Raw genomic sequence first — 22,399 nt, forward strand, 5'->3', positions numbered from 1 at the left:
TTGGGGACCCATGGGACAGACATTTGCAGTTGATTGCTTATGTGCAGGATATATGGGCACTTTGGGGAAAATTGCTAAGAAGTAGCTAACATTATATTCCCAATTCCTTCAGGATCTGTCTCTCCTAGCTGCAATATTGTTAATGTGGTTGTTTTCGTATAATAAATGTGTTTTGGCATTAAAGTAAGCTTTGAGCTATTTTAATTGACTTCAATTAGTCAACTTAGTCAGCTATGTTTTGGAATGCAATGTTTCATGAGGAGCCGACCACTGAAAAAAGTTCAGGGGGGCGAAAAAGGCTGTTGTTTCCAATTTTAGGTCAGTTTAGTTTATTCAAGTGCTCAGTCTTTTAACGCCTTAACCGCAGCGGTTTTTCCGCCGCGGTGCGGACGTTCCGCAGAGTGGGCGGGGCTGCCTCGGCCTTGGGCCGACGGCAGCACTAGGGAGGTAGTGCTGCAGACGGCCGACGGCAGCACGTAAGGGGTTAAAACCATTACACCAGACAACATACATACATACATACATAAAATATCATAGTAAAATCAATTTATAAATATATTAAGAAAATATAAAACAATGGATCAATATTGGACGTTTGATAAAGATGAATTCAACTCTATTGTCCACGAAGTACTTTGACCTTGATATCAAACATCATTATAAAATCCATTGGTGAACCTGATATCAAAAATATAAAAGAGTGAATCTTTTTTGATCGTTAATAGACAGATTCCATTCATTGTCCATAAAGTGCTTTGTCCTTAAAAAAAGTGCTTCTGCTTTGTACTGACTGTTACATTTTCGCAACTTATTGTACTTTCCCGAAGTAATAAAGATCTCTTTAGGGTTCCAGAGAGATTTGTCCTATTTCTTTTAAATTCAGGTGCAAAAATATTACCCCCCTGGAGACTAGGGGATTGAAGAACTGCCAAACCAAGAAGTTACCACTTCTCTACAGGTTAGAATGCTCATTAATATTTCGTTCAGTAATTTTATCCTTTCTGTCATGATCTTTGGGCATAAGCAGAGAATATGTGTTAAAGATTCTTGTTTATTATTTACACAATAGACAATGTTGGTTTTGATACTTTTCTTTCCAGGAAGGGATAACATTGTTTGTTTCCCACATGCCGAAGCGAAATTTCATGAACTGATGTTTTATGGCCATTGAACAGTGAGCTGATAAGTATTTCTGATGCTTTCAGTTAATATATAAATGAATCACTGTCCAAGCATGGCGTTTTCGCAATAGAGTGTTCATATCTGTGGTAAAGGACAGCTGTTTAGTAGTTAACTTAATTGCTTCATTAAAGGCCTCTTTCCCAATGCTGTCTTTCCAAATGTCTTGCAAGCAAAGATCCTCAATAACCTAGTTTAGATGGAAACCCCAGGAGCCTTTTATGTTGTTATGTTTTTGTACTCAATTTCTTTCTACCACAGGTTATCGATAGAGCATCTTTCAGATGCATATAGCCTCCAGATTAGTTTGATGAATGCGACTTTGTTCAGGAATATTTGGTTGGTCAGGCCAAATTCTCGACAAACTTGTGCTGGAGATGCTGATTTTGGGATGTGAAAGACAAATTTGTAAACTTTTGTTTGGATTTTATTTAAGACTGATAATTCATGACCTCTCAGTGTTTCGGTCTTTTACGAAATTTTGCCAAAAGAGATAGCAAAAATCTCTGAATGGTTTCACACCATACTATATATGAAAGTAAACCATTGATCAGATGGCATGCTTTTTTGGTTTGGTGTTAATCCATCCAGTACTTTTTGAGATATTAGCATGTTAAAAAGGTTGCCCAGCAGCATTTGAAGGATTAGCATTCCTAAATCATGACAATAAAATTGTAGCATTTTTTACAAACTGTGATTGGTTGCATAAGGGCTTAAAAGCTAGTTTTTTTGCATTTAAAAACTTGTGAGTCAGCTTCGATTCACGACTTTCATTCTGAGAAAAAAAATTGCAGAGTCATGGAACCATTAAAAACGGCACACATCTCACAAGTTGGGGCCAAATCACCAGCTTGAAACTCGTCAGTTTGAGGCAACGTAAGGAAAAAAGCAAAAGCAAAGTCAAACATTAAAATTAATGTCTTACATTGCCTGGAAAACACGAGGCCAGGCTCTGCGCCCATGTGCCACTGAACAGATCTTGCTGCAGGAGCCAAGGACCTCGCCTGTGGTCAGACCCTGCGCCAATCCTCTGCTGCACAAGGCTGAAGGTGGGATGTTGCAAGGTAGGTAGCCAAAGGTAGTTTGGGAAAAGCGCCTGGATGTAGGCCAGGCTATGTAGCTGTGGGAGGGGTAGGCGGAACGCAAATCTAGGAGTTCTGAGGTGTTTATCTATTTTGGCGTTTATTTCGTGGTAGTAGCACAAAATGGAAAAGCACAAAATTGGTATCACTAATAACAGGTCTCAGGCTTGTCGTTTTGGGTCGCTGTGTTCTTCTTTTTTTGGCAGTCTTCTTATCTGTTTCTCTTTTGTTTTAGGTGTGACTTCTGAGGTTGGCCCTCCCCGGTTGCTCAAGAAAGGATACAAGGAGTGGATTGTAAGTAAAAGTGCGGAGGGTTTTATTGAGAAGCGACAGAAACCATCACCACACCCATGGGTGTAGACAATCTATCTATCCTTTAGTGTGGGGTCTACGCCTCTCTTCCCCTACCTCTTTTCTAGCTATTTTTCTATTTCTGGTAGGTGAGGATGGGGAGGTGCTCAGGAAAAATGAGTAGACGTGTAACTTGCTCCAAACGCTCCTGTTGCTATATGCCCTCTTGTCGGGGTCCTTGGTGAACTTCTGGTATTCGTTTTAGGGATTGCTCATTGATAGTCCTCTTTTATCTTTACCCCTCCCCCTTTCTCATTCTTCAAAAAAATTACAACAACAAAAAAAAAGAAAGAAACATAAGAAAACGGATGGCAGCAGCTTTGGCAGGGCAAATGAAGTGAGATGGTATCAGCGAGGCATCAGTAACATAACATATTTAGAGATACATCTAACGGTCTCTCCTGAAGATCTAGATGTCAGGTTTCTTTGCTTCTCACCCATATAGCCCCTTCTTTTATGCTTCCCCGACTGTTCCCTCAATTTCCCCCTGCTCCCTCAGTTCCCAGTCCCCATATTTGCACGTACCGTGCAAGCCACAACTCTCCTGAGTTGCGGAGGGGAGTCAGGCTTCCTGGGGTGATCAACACTCCTCTCTCCAGGTTCCTGAGGTGTCGTCGTCTTCCCGGAGTTGTCTCGTTTCTCCATATTCTCCACTCCAGTCAGGTCCGTCTCCACGCCGTCTGGATCCACGTTGCTTTCCTCCGCATCACTTTCTTCTTTATCTGGTCCCTTTGTCTACCACTGGCTTCCCTCTCTCTGCGGTGATTGGTTCTTAGGGTCAGGAGCTCCGCCCTTTCTATCATCAGCATCATCAGCCGCTCCGTGAGGTCACATTCAACCCTTCCTCTATCTTTTCTGCTGCAGTGAAGGAGTTGTTGACGCTGTTCGTCCTGTCTGTCGTGCTGGAGTGAGAAAGGAAGATGAAAGGAAGATGAAGAGCGGTCATTACAGGGCTCTGTTTATTTAGGGGTGTTAAGGCAGCTGCAAGGAGGTTGAGCGGGGTATCGTCTGCCTCACAGTGGCCAATTCCATCAGTGCCAAGCTGAAAGTAATATGCAGTGAGGTAGGCATTCAAAGTGGTTTAGAAAAAAAGCGTGGTCTTTGGTGGTGGCAGTTGGGGTTGAAAATTAAGTATACTATGAAAACCTAGGAAATTCACTGAAAAAGCCACAGTTAAAAACAGAATTATGGTTCTGATTCAAATGCGCTGAAAAGCACTGAAATTCAGTGATGATTATGAATTCACACAACACATGCCATTACTCAGGGCGTCCCCCTTATGTTCTCCTGTTAAATGTTTTTGTAAATCTATGCCATTTTGTGACTGGTGGAGACCAAGAGTTATGGTGTGTTCTATGTGTGTTAATAACCATGTGGGGGTATCCCAAAGGTACCTCCCCTTATGTCAAAACACACAAATATATATAGTAGGTAGTTATAGTTAGGATCTAGTTTCCATAGGAAAAGCATTTATTATTTTCGAATAGCGTTGGCGTCGTTTGCCAAATCTTCACGAAACGTTCAAAATAAATACGACACTCAGTTATACTGCTGTATTGTAAATTTTGAGGTGATTCGTCAAGCAGAGGTGAAGAAAAAGGAGGGTCCTAAAACACTTTTACCCATGCAATTCATCATAGGGATTTTGAACACAACTAAAGCCCGAAGGCTGGATGGAGTTACACCAATTTTGACAGAAAGGTAGGTCTTGGTTCAGACAGTGACCTTTTGGTTAATTGTTGCAAATCCTTTCAGTAGTTTCCGCGATATTAAAGGAAAAAGAAATATAGATACTCAGAGACAATGACCCTCCACAGATCTACCCATGGTGAATCCGGGGTTCCACATGCCACAGTAAGGCCCTGAGATAAAAGTTCTGGATGCCATTTTATGTTTTGATAAACAGTCTTTTGGGCAGAAAAGTAGTGTGTTAAACAGATGAACAGTTAGGATAGAGAGTCCCTGAACCAATATTTCAGTAACAGAGGTAGCAAGATGAGTTATGTTGTGTAGGAAGTGCTGCCTTCTTGAGTGACTCCACAATGGATCTGCAGAGCTCGCCATGACCTAAATAAATATATATACTCCCACTGTCACTGATAGACCCACTCCGAAACTCACATACCCACTCACAGAATCTCACACACACACTCACAGGCACACACAGACACTGACACACCCACTGACAGATCCACTCAGATACTCTTACACCCATTCACACAACCATTCAGAAACTCACACAACCACTCAGATGGTCACATACCCACTCCCAGATCCATACAGACACTTGCACACTCACTCCCAGCCTCACACAGATACTCATAAACCTACTCACTGACCCACTCACTCACACACCCACCTACTCACAGACCTATTCACACTCTAACACACCCACTCATAGACCCACTCCGATATTCACACATGCAGTCATAGATCCTCTGCGGATCAGCAAATCCATCACAAAGTTACACAGGGCTGCACTGATTCTCATGGAGGATTTGCAAATTCATGGATAAAAACAACCCCATTTGGCTTTTTTGCAGAAAACATAGACAGGGTTAAAGAAATACTGACAATTTAGAAGTGGTATAACATAAACGAAAGATGGAAGGAAGTCTGAGATTTGGTAACTAGAGCATCATACATAAGAGCACATAGTGAGGGGTAGTCATTTTAGCTGCTTTTCTACTGAGGAGGTGGTTTGCAAGGGTTCTGATTGGAGATTTCCTATGAAAACAAATGTTACCAGACATAGAATAAGACTGAGAGAATAGCAAAGAGCTTTTACAAGTATGTAAAGTAGGTTGTAGCATGTAAAAGTACATTTAGAAAAAGAATAGTGAGTGTTTGTAAACTGAAAGAAAATGTATAGCTTCTAGACACTATACTAGAAGTGGAAACTAAAAGTTTGTTAGATGAGAACATTAACTAAAAATAGAGTGAGCAGGAAGGAGGAAAAGGAATTGGTATATGTAATGAATATGAATTTTATTATGCCAGTATAAATGAATGTGTTTGAAATTCAATGTGTGTGAATAGCATGTAATTTGTACACACTCATACATTCCGGCAGGCACTTACAGACACAGTTACACTCCCACAAAAGCACTTATGTACCCTTCACTCATATAGACAGACAGTGACTGCCACACTCACTCACACATCTGAGTGTATGTAATCTGAAAGAACATGTGTAGGGTCTAGACACTATACTAGAAGGTAAAATAGAAGGGTGCTCAGATGAGAACTATAACAGAAAATACAGTGAGCAGGAAAGGAGAAAGAGGAATTGATATACTGAATAAATAGCAATGTTATTATGCTAGTATAAATTAATGTGTTTTCGATTAGTTGCGGGTGCTTGCTTATAGTATGCCCTTTAATAGTATGTAATGTGCACAATCTCATACAGTCAGGCAGGCACTTACAGGCCCAGTTACACTTCCCCAAAACACTTATGTACACATCACTCACAAAGCCAGACAGTGACTGCTACACTCACTCACACACCCATAAGACCATTTACACACCCATTTACTTACCTGTACATCCAAGTCTGAGTATTAGTTTGCCCTTACTGCCTGAGAGGATATTCGCAGAATCCAATCTGAACCACACCAAGAGTTTTAAGAGGACAACTTCAGCACTCTTGAGAAGGTAGAACCCTGATTGTAGGTGACCTTAGAACAAGGGCCCTTAAGGATACTGGGTCTGAGAAGGAGGGATATGAGTAGAGAAATGACTGGACAAAAGTTTCAGAACAGAGAGGGGGCCCCCACAGAGAGAGAGTTCCCTATTGGATTCAATATAAGAAGTAGTGTCAATGGAAGTCCATGAATGCAGGCACAATAGATATTTTACAGTGACAAGAATGTGGCATTTTGCACCATGTATAACCATGTCACTCAATTCTTTGCAGGCAGCTGGTATTGCAATGACTGCAGCTGATGATGGTTCTCCCGAGGCTACTGTAGAGGTTTACTGTCCTGCTGCACCTGCCTTCTTAAGCATCAATGGTTGAAAACCATTTCATATATCGTTTTTAGGTGCTTCCACATGGAACTTATCCAATGAGAGTATGTCTTTGCAGTGTCTCTGGATAACTGCTTGCCACAAATGTTGCACTGCACATATTTTGCTGTTAGCTTCCTTCTCCCAGAAGGACTACTGAGTGCTTCCAGGTATCAATATCTTTTCTGTGAGGTGGTGTGTCTTCCTCCTCATCCTCAACAAGTTGTGGTTACTTATCCTGGAGGGAAGATGTACCTTTAGCCATTCTGTAAAAGCAGAGCACCAGTGGCTCTCAATCGTCCTTCTAGAATCTTCACTGGAAAAGTAGCTGGCTTTGGGTGTGGTTTTCCATGGGCATGGGTGGGGTTCTTACATATGTAATCAAAAGACAAGGTTTGGGTGTTGGTTAGAGTGAATTCACAAATCTGACATGTAGATTCACAGATTCAGGATACTTGTTAAATGGGTAACTTTGGTGAAAAACAGATATAAGGTGGTTTATATATACTTGTAAATATGTTCACACATGCCAACAATGAAATTTGAGGGGTGTACATATTTAAAATAATTTAAAGATATTTCATTGAATCTGCTGATTCAGACTCCCGGATTCATTCCAATCATGTGATCGGGATTAAAAACCATGGAGTTGCGGTCCGTCTATCTTTATGAAGCCGTAAAGGTACCACGATACCCCAAAAGCTTTTTGAAAAAATGTAATTTGTTTGATTAAATTTAAAAAACGTCATATACTTTACATTAGGTACATATTTGATTTTTATGCTTTCAAAAATATATAAACTATATTTATAAAAAAAGATATCTACAAGGAAATTGCAAATCAAAATAATGATAACACACTTAGTATTAAAAATAAACTTTACACATTAACTAAACAAATTAAACATTAGAAGTACATAACACTTTAGAAATGGAATTTGAAAAACCTTTTGAAATCCACTGAAAAAAACAAAGGCTAAGTTGAAAATATAGTTAGGAAATAGAATTTTAAAAACACCTAAGACATTCACTAACAAAACTAAAGCTACAGGGATGTTTTAGTTAGGCTCAGATTTCAAACGCACAAAACTATAGAAACTCAGCAGTTATAGTTACCTTACCTAACTATAACTTATGTCCCTGCAGTGCAGTGCTTATGACCTCACATATCACATCACCCATGACATGGTCAGTGGCATCACTGATTAAATCGCTGATGATATCTCTGATGACATCATCCATAGAACCACCCACCCACCCACTCACTGACCACAAAGCCACTCACACACACATACAACCACTCACACACCAAGTCATAGATCCATACAACCACTCATATACCCAGTCACACACCCATACAACCACTCCCACACCCACTTACTTGACCATACAACTAGTCACACTGCCATTCACACACTTGCACAACCACTCACATACCTACAAACCAACTCACAAATGCAGACATGCATGCACACACCCACTCACACACAGGCACAACCACTCACACACCCACTCAAAGATTATAAAACCCCTCACACACCCATACAAGCATGCACACACCAACACATCCACTCAGACGCCTACTTACACACCCATATAACCTCTCACACAGCCATACAACCACTCATATACCCATTCACATACCCATACAACCACCACTTACAACCCCACTCACACACAAATACAACCACTCACACACTCAGAACACCTCTCACAAACACATTCACATACCTATACAGCCACTCACACACCTACTAATAGATCTATACAGCCAGTCCCACCCCCCTGACAAATCCATACAGACACTCACACACCCACTCGCTCACCCATTCAGCCACTCAGACATTCACTAACACACTGATACAGACAGTGACAAAGCTACTTGGGTGACATGTTAGAAATAGTATTACTCATACTAGTACAGAAAGAATAATAATTTAACAAATGCAGTAGCCTAGTGTATATAGTTAAGTCTCAGAAATGTTTACGAAACACTTGCACTTACTGGATGAGGTTATCAGTGATTTAATTGTGTTTGCATTTATATAGTGCTTACTACCTCTGGAGAGGCGTTAAAGCCTTTTACGCCAAGAAGCACACTTAGGGCCTCATTAGCAAAGCCCGCCCGCCACCCTAGCGGTAAACAGGACCGTCCGCCTTAAGGGCGGGGGTCCCGGGGTGGCATTAGGATGTGCCCGCCACAGTGGTGGGCACATCCTGTACTTTTAGCATTGTGGCGGGCGGTGCTCTCTGCACCGCCTGCCACAATGCTAAAAATGCATTGCAGCATTTGCATAATGAAAGCGGCAGGCACCGCGCGGTGCTTGCCGCTTTCATTATGCAAATGCAGGGGGGTACCATAGGTACCCCCCGTGTGCACCCCCCTACTCTGCTTCACTCTGGGGGCCCGCAGGGGGCCCCCAGAGTGAAGTCCGACTGCCTTTCCGTGGCGGCATTGCCGCCACGGAAAGGCATTGTAAAATGCCCATAATAATATGGCTGGCGGTGTCTGATAGACACCGCCACCATATTATTCCTTTTCCGCCCTGGCCGCAAGGCGACCGGGCGGAAAAGTGGCGGGCGGTGTTTTGCTCCGCCGTGGTCTCCCCCGCCATTCTAATATGCCGGGGGGGAATACAGGGAAGGATGGCAGGCAGATTGCCCCCGCCAGGCAATCTGCCCGCCATCCTAATGGACCCCTTAATGTACCCCAAAAAAGGATTATTGTTAAAATGGTATAGGGAAATATGACATTATTTTGACATGAAAATCTATTAGTTGAATTGAATAGGATAGGTGAGGGATAGAAAAAAAGTGTCTAGAAAGTGTTCATTTGGAGATCATAGCAGACAGAGGAGGTTTGGGATGAGTAAAGGAGAGATGGATAGGGGTAGAGTCTCTAGAAATGGATTAAGGAGGAAGATGATGTATTGCATAAGTCTAAAATGGATGCATGAGGGTCGAGTTTAGAAAGGCTTGTTTGGGAGATCTGAATAGTAAAAGAGGATTGAGATGATGCAAGGAGAAGTTGATGTGGGAAGAAGTCTAGAAAGGGTTATTTTGGGGATCATGGTAGGTTTGGGATGAGTCAGAGAGTGAAGGTAGCGGATATATTGAGAGATGTATAAGGAAGACAAAGGGGTAGTGCACTGGAAAGAGGAGTAGAATGAAGCTTGGGATGAGTCAGAGAGTGGAGGTGGAGGATAGTTTGAGAGAGGTATACGGTGAGATATAGAGTATTGCATTGGAGGTGCTGAATAGTAAAATAATAAATGTAAACATACATAAGTACATGGAAGGTACATATGTAGAAGATATATTAAGAGAGGTATAGGTTGAGCTACCAGGTAGTTCATTGGAGATGCTGAATTAGGAGTAAAGTAATTAAAATAAAGATACATAGGTGCATTGAAGTTATATATGTATAAGCAAGGTAATATAGCTAGATTTCAATTGTATTTAATAAACTCAGACTGTCTCGTGTTGCTGAACTTTAAGCCAATGTATTTGATTTTTTATATATTTTTTCCTTTTAATAATTTAATAGTGAAGCAATAGTAGATAAATAATGTAAAAATGTACCTATTTATGTAGTAACCAATATACAAGTTAAACACAGAATAATATAACTGTAGGTAATATGTACATTTGTTAAGCAGACCTAACAAATATCTATATATTTATAAACATAATTTTTAAGCAAATGTATTCAAAGGAATACACATATCTTGTTACTTACAACCAATTCAAATAAAGGCTTATATACACAGGGATATGCTGTACATTTATGTTCGAGTATGGTGTTTATGTCTGGAAGAGCCAACTCTTGAGTAGTCTTCTGAAGATAAGATAGCTATCAGTAGATCTTGTGCCGATTTGTCAAATGGCGCCACAGTTATTAGTGAAGAAAAAAACACTCTTCCTATGGAAGGGAGTAGCAAGCGCTATTGTGAAAATAATTTTACTAAAATGAAGAGGTCTTGGCTAACGCCAGAACAAAATATTAAAGCTGTGGAACTGAGTGAGATTGTTAGGGGGTTCTTATTTAGTGGGTTATTTGGAAGAGGTGAATAATTTTGGTGACAAACAGGAACCCTGGGGAACATTCTCTTGACTTCTAGAATGTCTACTTCCAGTACTGTTTAACCCCTCCTGCTGCAGCAAAATCAAACAACATCACCTTTCATGTGTGATAAGTAACCATGATTACAGATAGTCCACTCACTAGACACGTTGCCAATCTAAACCATAGCGTGACACTTAAGTAAAAATGAAACCAAACTAACATATTTTAACTAGATTTCAACTCTTTCAATAGTCTTAACTTGCCATCGTATGCAGATGTTTTTGTTTTCGATAACTTTTATTGGTTTTACAAAAGCAATACAAATAAAGAGGCCAGGCAAATGAAATAAAACGGCAGTAGTATATCAAAGGTCAGAGTGGATAGAGGAATTAGATCTGATAGTGCCCTTGGGCGCTAGTTTTTACAAATGGTACAGTAGTGATGGCAGAAATAACAATCCAAACAGATAAGAGTACATATGTTTAGGTGACTGTCGTAGTCAGGTTACAAATATCGCAGTTGAGACGGCAGTGATAGTTTCCCAAAACAGATACTGTGTACTCAGGCTGGCTTTTGTGTTGCAGTCTGGTGTCCATCAGGCCCATTGGGAGGGTCTAAGTAGTGACTGAGGAGACCGAAGTATCAAATGTACCAGTTGTACCAGTGGTGAGATCATGTAAAATAGTATTTAACATTCCTGGTAGATATCCTCTATCCTCCTTTAGGCATATTAAGAGGATAAAAGAACGAAGAAAGAGGAAAATAAATAATAACTAGCCAATAAAATAAAATAAAAGAACAAGCTTAGGGGTCATGGGGCACTCCAGTTAACTTTGTATGGGGTGAATTCCCTCTTCCAACAGTGTTTTGATAGATTAACCATAGCTCAATCCTTCGAACGCAATATATATTTCAGTCGATCTGGGGCTTCAATAAATCCACTAAACATTTCACAAACACCACTTTGCTAAATCAGCACCCAAAAGTGAAAAATTAAAGGCAGATTATACGTTATTCCCAGATGTTATACATTAACGGACTTGACTGTCTAAATACAGTATTTTTGATTGCTTGATTGATTCGCAGATCGTATACATTTCTGAAGACTAGGGGACATATTATCAAGCCTGTGCGCTAAAATTATCGCCGCTTTATCGGCCGAAAACGGCCGATAAAGCGGCGATAATGGGCTTGATAATATGCTCTGTGGAATTCCAATCGAAGCCCATGTTAGATGTCTTCACATGTAACATGTGCTTCGATTGGAATTCCATAGAGCATATTATCAAGCCCATTATCGCCGCTTTATCGGCCGTTTTCGGCCGATAAAGCGGCGATAATTTTAGCGCACAGGCTTGATAATATGCCCCTAAGAGCGCCATCATGTGAACGGGTTCGCCCTCATAATAAAATGAAAAATTACGTTGCTGAAACAGAACGATTTTGTAGCAGACTTCGACACTGCAGGAAAAGCTTTCAGCCTTCACATGCACTTCGACTGTTTTCTTAGCGTACTCTTCATGGAGTACATACAATAAAATTCTTCAAGGAGTACATAACAAAATATAAGTGTTATTTCATTTTCTAAGGGTACACTCCACATACAAGAGGCGAAACGATGTACATTCAATTTAACCGTATAGACATAGGTTTTCCCTTGAGAAAAATACATAACCTTTCAGAAAACAAGCGTTTACTATCTTTATGCAATAGGTCTGGCATTGACCAACCCATTCTCTAAGACCTAGGCATCACCAAGGACGAATTAGTTCTGCATTCTGTAAACTAGGTTGTCAAAGAAACGACATTAATGTACATGGAAGTTAAGCTCACCTGCTCTTACTCTTTTTTTGGGCCCACTTGCACTCTAAGGTGTTCAAAATGAGTTTTATTCTTGCTTTGGCACCACAATATGGACACAATATGCCTAGAATTACCATGGGCAGCATTATGCCAGGATTGGATCCCATCATGTGTTGCATGCCACAGTATGTCAAGAAGTACCTCCATAACGCAGAGGCTAGCATTATATCACCTGTGGGAACCATTGTGTCATGGATATTGAAAGATATGTCAAAAGCCGCCACTGTTGTGCCAGGGTCTTAATGATGCACCAGGTGAGCACTGTAGAATGAATATCCACAACAGATCAAGAATTACCACCAGCCTGCCAGGGCCAGCATTATGCCATAGACAGGCATAATCATTCCATGGATGCCCACGATAGAGGAATTCCTACTACAATCTTGGGATGGGCATTGTCGTGCCACGTATGCCCACAATATTTATACAATTATCACCATAGCAAAGGGCCAGCACAATACTGGGAGGTTATATAGAGGCAAATGGCACTGCGTCATTTAAAAAACACAGTGATGCACCATATTTACAAGAATATGACGCACCCCTGTGTTTTCCCTTGCGCTGGTGCTAAAATACAGACAAGCACCAATACAGACACCCTTGCACTATAGTGCAAGGGAATCATCCCTGCAGCTCAGGCACCCATGAACCGTGTTGCAAGGAATTATTGTTTATGTGCAGGAAGGGACACCTTCCTGCACGTAAACAAACTTTAAAGACAATTTGCTCTTTCTATGTGTGCGGCAGCGTTGCACCAAACTAACACCTGCTGTTCAGTGCCATTAGTTTTTGGGGTGCCCTCAGATTTACAGATCCTTATAAATCTGGGGCAACTTCAAAAGGCAATGAGTGTTGAGTGGAATGCCCAAAGCAAAATCATTGCACGCCTCTATCATGCAAATACTTGTGTGAAATGGAACAATATATCTAAAGTGGCGTTAAGTCATGCAAAGTGGCTTAAAGCCTCTTTGTAAAGGAACAATATTTAAAGTGGCGTTAAGCCACGCAAAGCGGCTTATAGCTACTTTGTAAAAATAGAGCAAGACATTGCACCATCAGAACATTGGAAAAAGTGATGTTCCGGTGGTGCAATGCCCTAGTAAATATGCCCCTAGGTCTGGCCCCCTCTGTGCCATTAATGCCCAAAATGTGCAGGACCATTATGAATAGCCACAATATACCTAAATATTTGCTATTGTGCTAGGATAAGCATTTTACTAGAGATGGTAATAATTTATGGAAGAACACAGCTGACAATAATCACCATCATTACTACAGGTCCAACATTTTACTGTGATAGTCATGGAGCACAACACATATGCGCACATTTTTTTTTTTTACTTACCTGACAATCCCATATATAGTATGCATATGAGGAAGGATTACAAGATCATGGTATATATATAGGGGGATATTTACAAAAAAAGTCGGAGTGCAGTGTTATGCCAAACTTGGTTAAACCACGCTCCAGCATTTTTAAAATGCAAGGATGCACCTTAGTTACAAAAATACAGTGCACCCATGTGTTTTCCCTAGCGCTGGTGCTAATAAAGCTGTCTACTGCTACAGCAGGGACCCTTGTGCTATGTTACAAGGGTGCCTGCACTGCAGGGGAGGTTGTTTAAACAACTTGAAAGGTGATTTCCTTTTGCTATGTGTGCCGCAGAATGCAGCACACTTGGAGAGAGCAAAAAACACGGAGAAAATATTAATTTCTCCTTATATCACCAGTCTAAGGTCAGAGAGCCCCTGGCTTCGATTTTGGCACTGTCCCAGCCCTGAAAATATGAGGCAGCATAAAAAAACAATGGGTGTTGCAGTGGAACGTCCGCTGAAACACTCATTATACGCCTTTTTCTACGTTAAGTGAAGCATGAAAATGAGCTTTATTTATGGGTTATTGTATAGATTCATTCATCCAAGAAGATTGTAAAGCACAGGGCCAGGGCCCACATTGTAGTGTTACGTAATGCCCTGCGCAAGGAATTCTGCAAAGAAATATCACCATTCTTCACCCTCCCTGTGCCCCCCCAGTACAGTTTGTTTACTCCATAAGCTAACGTTTCATCAGGTAACCTACCTGCCCCTTTCTTAGGACTCCTCCACCCACGCACCCGAGCAACCACTGAAAATGTGAAAGGTTTGTCTGCCAGTGCTGAGACAAGTACTGCATATGTTTATGTTTTGAGTGCATGCCTGTCTGAACATGAAGGTGCATGCATATCAGTTACACCTGTGTGAGTGTTTATAAACGTGCATGAAAACAAGTACCTCCATGTCTTGTGCAGTGGCCAGTTCTTGCTTTTTTGCCAATAGTGAGTAGAATTGTGTGACTTGTTAAACATCCAGATAACGTGGGAAGCAGCAAACAATGTAAATATTGCCGTTTCACTGTACATATGTGTATTTGTATAGAGGGGGGTTAATCAAGCAAACAAAACTTTCCAAAGCATCTTGTATATGTATGTATGTATGTATACATTATTTCTATTTTGCTATTTATTTTAACCTTCTCTCCTTCCCATACTACTTCTCTCTGACTTATACCAAACCTTTCTGACTACTAAGAACCTTTTTGACTACTTTGACCAAATATACTATGTACTTCTCAAACATTCACCACTCCTTTTTAGCTATGCCACCCAACTAACAAGCATACATGTCCACTACTTACACCAGCATTGGCAAAGCCAATAGGTCTCGCCTCTGTGAGAGCTATTGGTTTAGTTTATTTTAGAAGTGCTGTACAGCGCTGTGGTTGTGCATAATGTTTGAAGTTTCATTCTTAATAGTTATAATACAGATATTATTATTTTGTTAGTTATTAATGCGAGAGGGATGGTATGAGCTTTGAATTAAAATGGGAAAGGGAAGATAAATAGCAACATGAACAACAGCTGTCCTAAACAAGCATTTACAATGCAATAGGTCTCTCATTTGCTAAAGTATGAGCTATTGGCATTTGTAAATGACACTGTCTTTTATTTATGTGTTGTTTTTTTAAACTGATATATAAAAAGCATTGTCATTTACAATGCCAATAGCTTAAACTTTTGCAAATGCAACACCTACTCCACCACACAGTTTAACTTACAGCAATATTATGCTACAGTTTTTTGCTTCCGCACAAATAGATACATTTTCATTTAACTTGCAAAGCTTCATATAAACGTGTGAGTGCGCGTGCACATCTGTAAATGCACGTTCACCCGAAGGGTATCTTGGCGTTGAATAACATATTTGTTACTCAACTCAATGGAACTTATTTCATCAATCTCAAAAGGATGACAGGCTTAGTGGACCCGTGGGAATTCGAACCTGTGACTATGAGGTCAAACAAAGGCCCAACCAGTGGATGAATTAGTTCACTAAGGGCCAGATGCATCAAGCGAAATGCGCTCGCAAAAGGGCCAGATTCTCAGAATCTGGCCCTTTGCGAGTGCAATTTTTGCATTTGGGATGCATCATCCCAAATGCAAAAATCGCAAATAGAGAATTCGCTAAATTGCGATTGTTTGCATTTAAGAATTCTCAAATTGAGATTCCTTAAATGCAATGCATGAAAGTATCATAAATAGCGAATTCGCTAATAGGGCACGCAAATTACCACGAAGTACAACTTCATGGTAATTTGCAAAAACTTTGAAAAATGCACTTTTGTGCATTTTTCAAAGTTTCATGTTGCGCACACACATGCCCTAAGGGCATGTGTGTGCGCAACATATGTGCACAGATCACATTCAGGGGTGTAACAGGGTGTCCTTTGGACACCCCTGCACCCTTGAACTCGCAATCTCAATTTGCGAATCGCTAATTGCGATTCGCAAATTGAGATTGTCTTCCCGTTCATTCCTATGGGCCTCTAGGCCCATAGGAATTAATGGGGAGGTATTCATTAATTGCGACTCGCAATTTGCGAGTCGCAATTAAGGAATTCTAAGGAATCGCTATTTTTATAGTGATTGCTTGATGCATTCCATTTTGCTATTCCTTATTAGCGATTCCTTATTTTTCGCTAATAAGGAATCGCAAAATGGATGCTTGATGCATCTGGCCCTTTGTCTTCAGACCCAGACAATGCAACATTCTCTTAAACATGCTCGTTTTAGATTGTCTCTTTAGAAATAAACAAAGAGGTTCGCTACAACATGCTAGCAACCATTATTCAAGGATAAAGGATTTGAATAACGAGCGAGTCGAAATGAAAGAGATGTTAGCCTAGAAAATTATAAAGAGGTCTAACTGACGAAGTAGTGTGCGCCCACCTAATTTGTTCATGGCATGTAGTTAAAGTCACAGATTCAATGCTAAGGAACAAACGGAAGCGCTTGCCTGCGTGGTTTTAATCATATAAAAACTCACAAACGTGAGGCTAAAGCCTTTACTGTTCTGATGGAGTTTATTAAACGTTGCATTAGCAAACGTGTGCAAGAATGAAGACCCTCTGTGCTGGACAGCCAGCTTCTGGTTAATAGCTCATACATGACAAGTTCTACATTTTTTCTATCCACCCAACTCGGCCCATTAATCCAGAACCCTGTAGTGTCCTGCGAGACACGTTCTAGTGTCTCGACAGGCACTGGTCTAGCAACCACTCCCCCTATGGGAGTGGACACACTGCACCACACACCCACCCACCACCTGCGTCACGAGTGACATGAGCCAGCTAATAAAGAGGCCCGGGTGCACGTGCTCGAGGCCAGAGTTCCACTTCCCTAGCTGGTGTCCTGTGTGATTTATTCATACCACCATGCGGTCCTAGGGCCCCATTACCCCAAACCCTACCCAGTGAACGAGTAGCATGTGAGGCTCAGGTGAGGTATTATAAACAATTATTGTACAAAGTTCCCCAAGGAGTGATGTTCGGTTAGTTGGAGGGGTCTCTCTCTCTCTAGAAAAATGTGTGGAGATTTGTAAGGGAAACAGTCCCTTATCGGAACTTAGGATGCCTCACACAACTAATTAGCTTGACGACAGCTGTCATCTCGCCAGATGGTTGTCTCGTCTCATCATCGGCTTCCTGCTCCAACGTCAAGCCGGCGCTGCAATGCCTGACGGGTAGCACAGAATGCTACACTTTTATGGAGTTCTTTTGTTCCTGGCCGTTAGTTGAGTGCGTGTGAGGGGCCTAAGTGGTGAAGTAGTGAGCGTGCAAAAGTGTATTTAAAAAAGGTAAGTATGTCTACTAAGAAAACTTTATTAGTGTAGCTAACTGCCCTATTAAAAATTGAGTGAAGGGAGGGGTACCGGGGCTCAACAGCAATGTAGATTGGCCACGTTCAACCCTCACCTATGTTCATACAACGAGGTCAGACATTTTGAATGAGTCGGTGCTGTTGATTCTACCCAATACTTGCATATTTGCCTCTTTGTCAGAAGTATTGCGTAAAAGAGCAGAGATTTTGCAGGGCCCAGAATTTTGTCATCAATGCCAAAGATAATTAGCTGTAAGCTAATAGTCAAGAGCACTCTCTGGATAGATTCCATAGATGTTATAACTTTGTCCCAGAACTCGCTTAGAAGGGGGCAGTCCTTAAACATGTGTATATCAGATGCTTCTGGGAATCCGCATTTATTACATACTTTGCCGGGCTGAAATTTCGATAGTTTAAGAGGGGAGAGGTACGCTCTATGGGCTGTAAAGATATGATTGCGCCTGAGCCAAGCAGGTTTGACCATTCCTAAGAGAGTCTTAAATGAATCCATCCACAACGAATCACACTGTATATTCATCTGTGTTCCCCATAAGTCATCGGCAAGTTTAAATTCGCCATCTGCTTCCTCCGTAATAGCCCAGTACCACATTGAGACCTCCCTTCTCCGTCCAGGCTTTGCCACAAGTTGCACTTCTAAATAACTGTCCTCCCCAAGTGGCACTTTACTTTTTACCTGTGACTGGATCCAGCTATTCAGTTGAAGATATTTAAACTTGGACAGGACAGGGCCCACTGCCTCGTGAAGATCTTCCCAAGAAAGCAGAACGGCCCCCACCAACAGGTCTCCCCACGTCAAAAACCCAGAGTCTCTCGAGGCGTGCTCAGAGTATCTCGAATATATATTGGAAAACAATGGTTCCAGTGGCACATCAAATGTATGGCTGATAATCAATATAACATACGTTAATTAATAACATATAATGGGTTTAAAGAGGATGTCCGAGAGAGAAACGACTCTGCTCTAATCTGTAGTTAGACAGAGTTTGTAGAGTGAGGCTGGATGTGCCTAAGAGCTTAAAGAGCTGCACGATGGCAGACAGGGGCGGTACCCAGTAATAGAGGGCACAGTCACTCTTGTCGTTTACTTGATTTCTCTTCCGTAATAGAAATATGAAGGGCGCATGGCATTATCTGCCGAGTTCGGCAATCAAAGCAGGATGTGCCTCAGAGCTTGCAACTCTACACAGTGGCAGGACTGGACGATCCCCGGTAACTCAGAGCACAATCGCTCTTATGGTTTACTCAATTTCTCTTCCGGGATAGGGATTTAGTCTATCATATCTTCCAAGCTAGCCTGGTGGCTCTATGTTTCCATATGAATGAATTTAGTTCACTTTGACATTTCGCTAATTGTTTTGTGTCAAAAGCCAGTGGGATGGAATTAAAGAGAAATGTTATCTTAGGGAGGATGGACATTTTAGCTAGGTCAATCCTTCCCAAGATTGTTAGGGGAATGAACACCCACGAGTTCAGCTGTTTTTGGCACTCTTAAAAGATGCGATCAAGGTTAACTTCCGGGATCTTCTCTACTTTCTGGGGTATTCTAATACCCAAATAACTCATGGTGGTAGCAATATCATGATGTGAATTCTCCATATTCCACACCATTATCTCGGTCTTGTTAGCATTGATTTCATATCCTGATATTGTGCCAAACTCCTCTGCACGTGCAATAATCGTAGAAATAGCTGTATCAAGGTCGGCTGTAAAGATCAAGATATCATCTACATACAGGGCCACCCTCCTCTCCCTCTCTCCAAATTTAAATGGGAAGATGTTATTGTCTTCTCTAAGTACCTGTGCAAATAGTTATTTTATTTTTATTTATAAAGTTCAATATAGCGCGAACAAGATCCTGAAGGTTATCAGAGCACTTTACAAAAGAAGGAGGGATGGACATGAATGACAATGTGTTTAACACTTCTTATGATCAAAAGCATTCCCCTATCATCTATGACATCAGTTAGCCCAAATCATTGGACTTCTGTCGATGTTCCACAATGTTCAAATTTGTTTTGCAGGCATGGACAGCCTTGGGATTAATTTTGCCACATTTAACACACAAAATTGAATCTTCTTGGTACCTAAACACCAGAGGCAAACTTTGTGAAAGTCAGTCACACATCTGTTTGTGGCAGTCCTTTCACAGTTTGAAGACTGCAGTTTTTTTTAGTAAACCTAACCCTTGCATACGGGAAACGATTCCTGAGAAACCCAAATTCACCATTCAGGCCCGTGGGCTGCTGCAGCACTGCTCCCGAGGTGCCGTCTATGACTTTGATACTGCCCCGGCTGGTAACGGCTAGGATGGTGTTAAGCGCTGGGTAGTAGCGCTGTACAGCCCTTCTTCCTCGTAACGTATTATTGTAAAAAAAGAAATGTGATTCGGGTATATAAAGTACCTATATACGCTGACTCGGAAAGCAGAATTTCGTTATTAAAGACGGGAACTGGGTGCGACAGGATTCCCAGCAGAGACTGCATCATGGGACAACATGGAAGTAGTCCCTACAGAAATAGATAAGGCCGAGCAGCGGAACCTAACTGTAGTTGGTCGGTGCTGCTTCCGGCCAAAGGGATGCAAAACAGAAGTGCCGCATTTGACCACAAGCCAACCATAAGCCCGCTAACATATCAAAAGCCACAGTTAACGAATGGAAAGCGGCAGGAGAAACTACCGGCAAGAGGCGGGGTTTCACCAAAGTATAGAGATTACGTAATGCCTTGCAGAGGCAGCGCATGCACGCTGCCTATGCAAGAACTAAAAAGTACTATGATATAGTAAACACTGCACTTTTTATGGTGGTTGGAGAGCTTAATATAGAGAATGGGATGGATAGTGGTAGGTTATTGTTAGTGTGATACTTAATACGTACCATGTTTAGTCGAAAGGACTGTTTAATATAAGAAATCATTTATTTCAAATTGTTGGAAGTGATTGCAATTATGGTGCAATTTGATTACGGTGCACATGTACAAAAGATATAATTTCCACCAAAACATTGCAAGTGAAGAGAGGTGGTAAGCAAAACCACTTATTTCTTTCTTTCTTTTCCCTTTTTTTTGTCCTCATTTGCCTTGACTCCACTTGACGAGAGAAAAAAAAAAAAAAGGAAGAGTAACCTCCATCTTTCATTTTGTGTCCTGGTGTTCTCGTTACTTACTAACATCAACCAGAGACATTTAATTACTCAAAGGAGGATCGTGGGAAAGAGATTTATACTTCATCTAGGTTTTCACATAACCTGCCGGACAAAAAATGCCTGGAAGACCCTTTTTGGAAGTCCGAGGAGCATTAAAGGCATAATCATAGGACCGGGGGAGAGAAAAAAAAAAACCCGGAGTCCTACCTCCATGACTTCAATAAATCCCAAAATGTCAATTTATTCTTATTACAGGATCTGGCCAAATCAACCTTAGACACTTCATACAACGAGGTCAGACATTCTGAATGAGTCGGTGCTGTTGATTCTACCCAATACTTGCATATTTGCCTCTTTGCCAGAAGTATTGCGTAAAAGAGCAGAGATTTTGCAGGGCCCAGAATTTTGTCATCAAGGCCAAAGATAATTAGCTGTAAGCTAATAGTCAGGAGCACTCTCAGGATAGATTCCATAGATGTTATAACTTTGTCCCAGAACTCGCTTAGAAGGGGGCAGTCCTTAAACATGTGTATATCAGATGCTTCTGGGAATCCGCATTTATTACATACTTTGCCGGGCTGAAATTTCGAAAGTTTAAGCGGGGAGAGGTACGCCCTATGGGCTGTAAAGATATGATTGCGCCTGAGCCAAGCAGGTTTGACCATTCCTAAGAGAGTCTTAAATGAATCCATCCACAACGAATCGCACTGTATATTCATCTGTGCTCCCCATAAGTCATCGGCAAGTTTAAATTCGCCATCTGCTTCCTCCATAATAGCCCAGTACCACATTGAGACCTCCCTTCTCCGTCCAGGCTTTGCCACAAGTTGGACTTCTAAATAACTGTCCTTCCCAAGTGGCACTTTACTTTTTACCTGTGACTGGATCCAGCTATTCAGTTGAAGATATTTAAACTTGGACAGGACAGGCCCCACTGCCTCGTGAAGATCTTCCCAAGAATGCAGAACGGCCCCCACCAACAGGTCTCCCCACGTCAAAAACCCAGAGTCTCTCGAGGCGTGCCCAGAGTATCTTAAATATATATTGGAAAACAATGGTTCCAGTGGCACATCAAATGTATGGCTGATAATCAATATAACATACGTTAATTAATAACATATAAAGGGTTTAAATAGGATGTCCGAAAGAGAAACGACTCTGCTCTAATCTGTAGTTAGACAGAGTTTGTCGAGTGAGGCTGGATGTGCCTAAGAGCTTAAAGAGCTGCACGATGGCAGACCGGGGCGGTATCCAGTAACAGAGGGCACAGTCACTCTTGTCGTTTACTTGATTTCTCTTCCGTAATAGAAATATGAAGGCGCATGGCAATTATCTGCCGAGTTCAGCAATCAAAGCAGAATGTGCCTCAGAGCTTGCAACGCTACACAGTGGCAGGACGGGACGATCCCCGGTACCTCAGAGCACAATCGCTCTTATGGTTGACTCGATTTCTCTTCCGGGATAGGGATTTAGTCTATCATATCTTCC

This window comes from Lissotriton vulgaris, chromosome 6 (assembly GCF_964263255.1).
Source record: "Lissotriton vulgaris chromosome 6, aLisVul1.2, whole genome shotgun sequence".
Taxonomy (NCBI): domain Eukaryota; kingdom Metazoa; phylum Chordata; class Amphibia; order Caudata; family Salamandridae; genus Lissotriton; species Lissotriton vulgaris.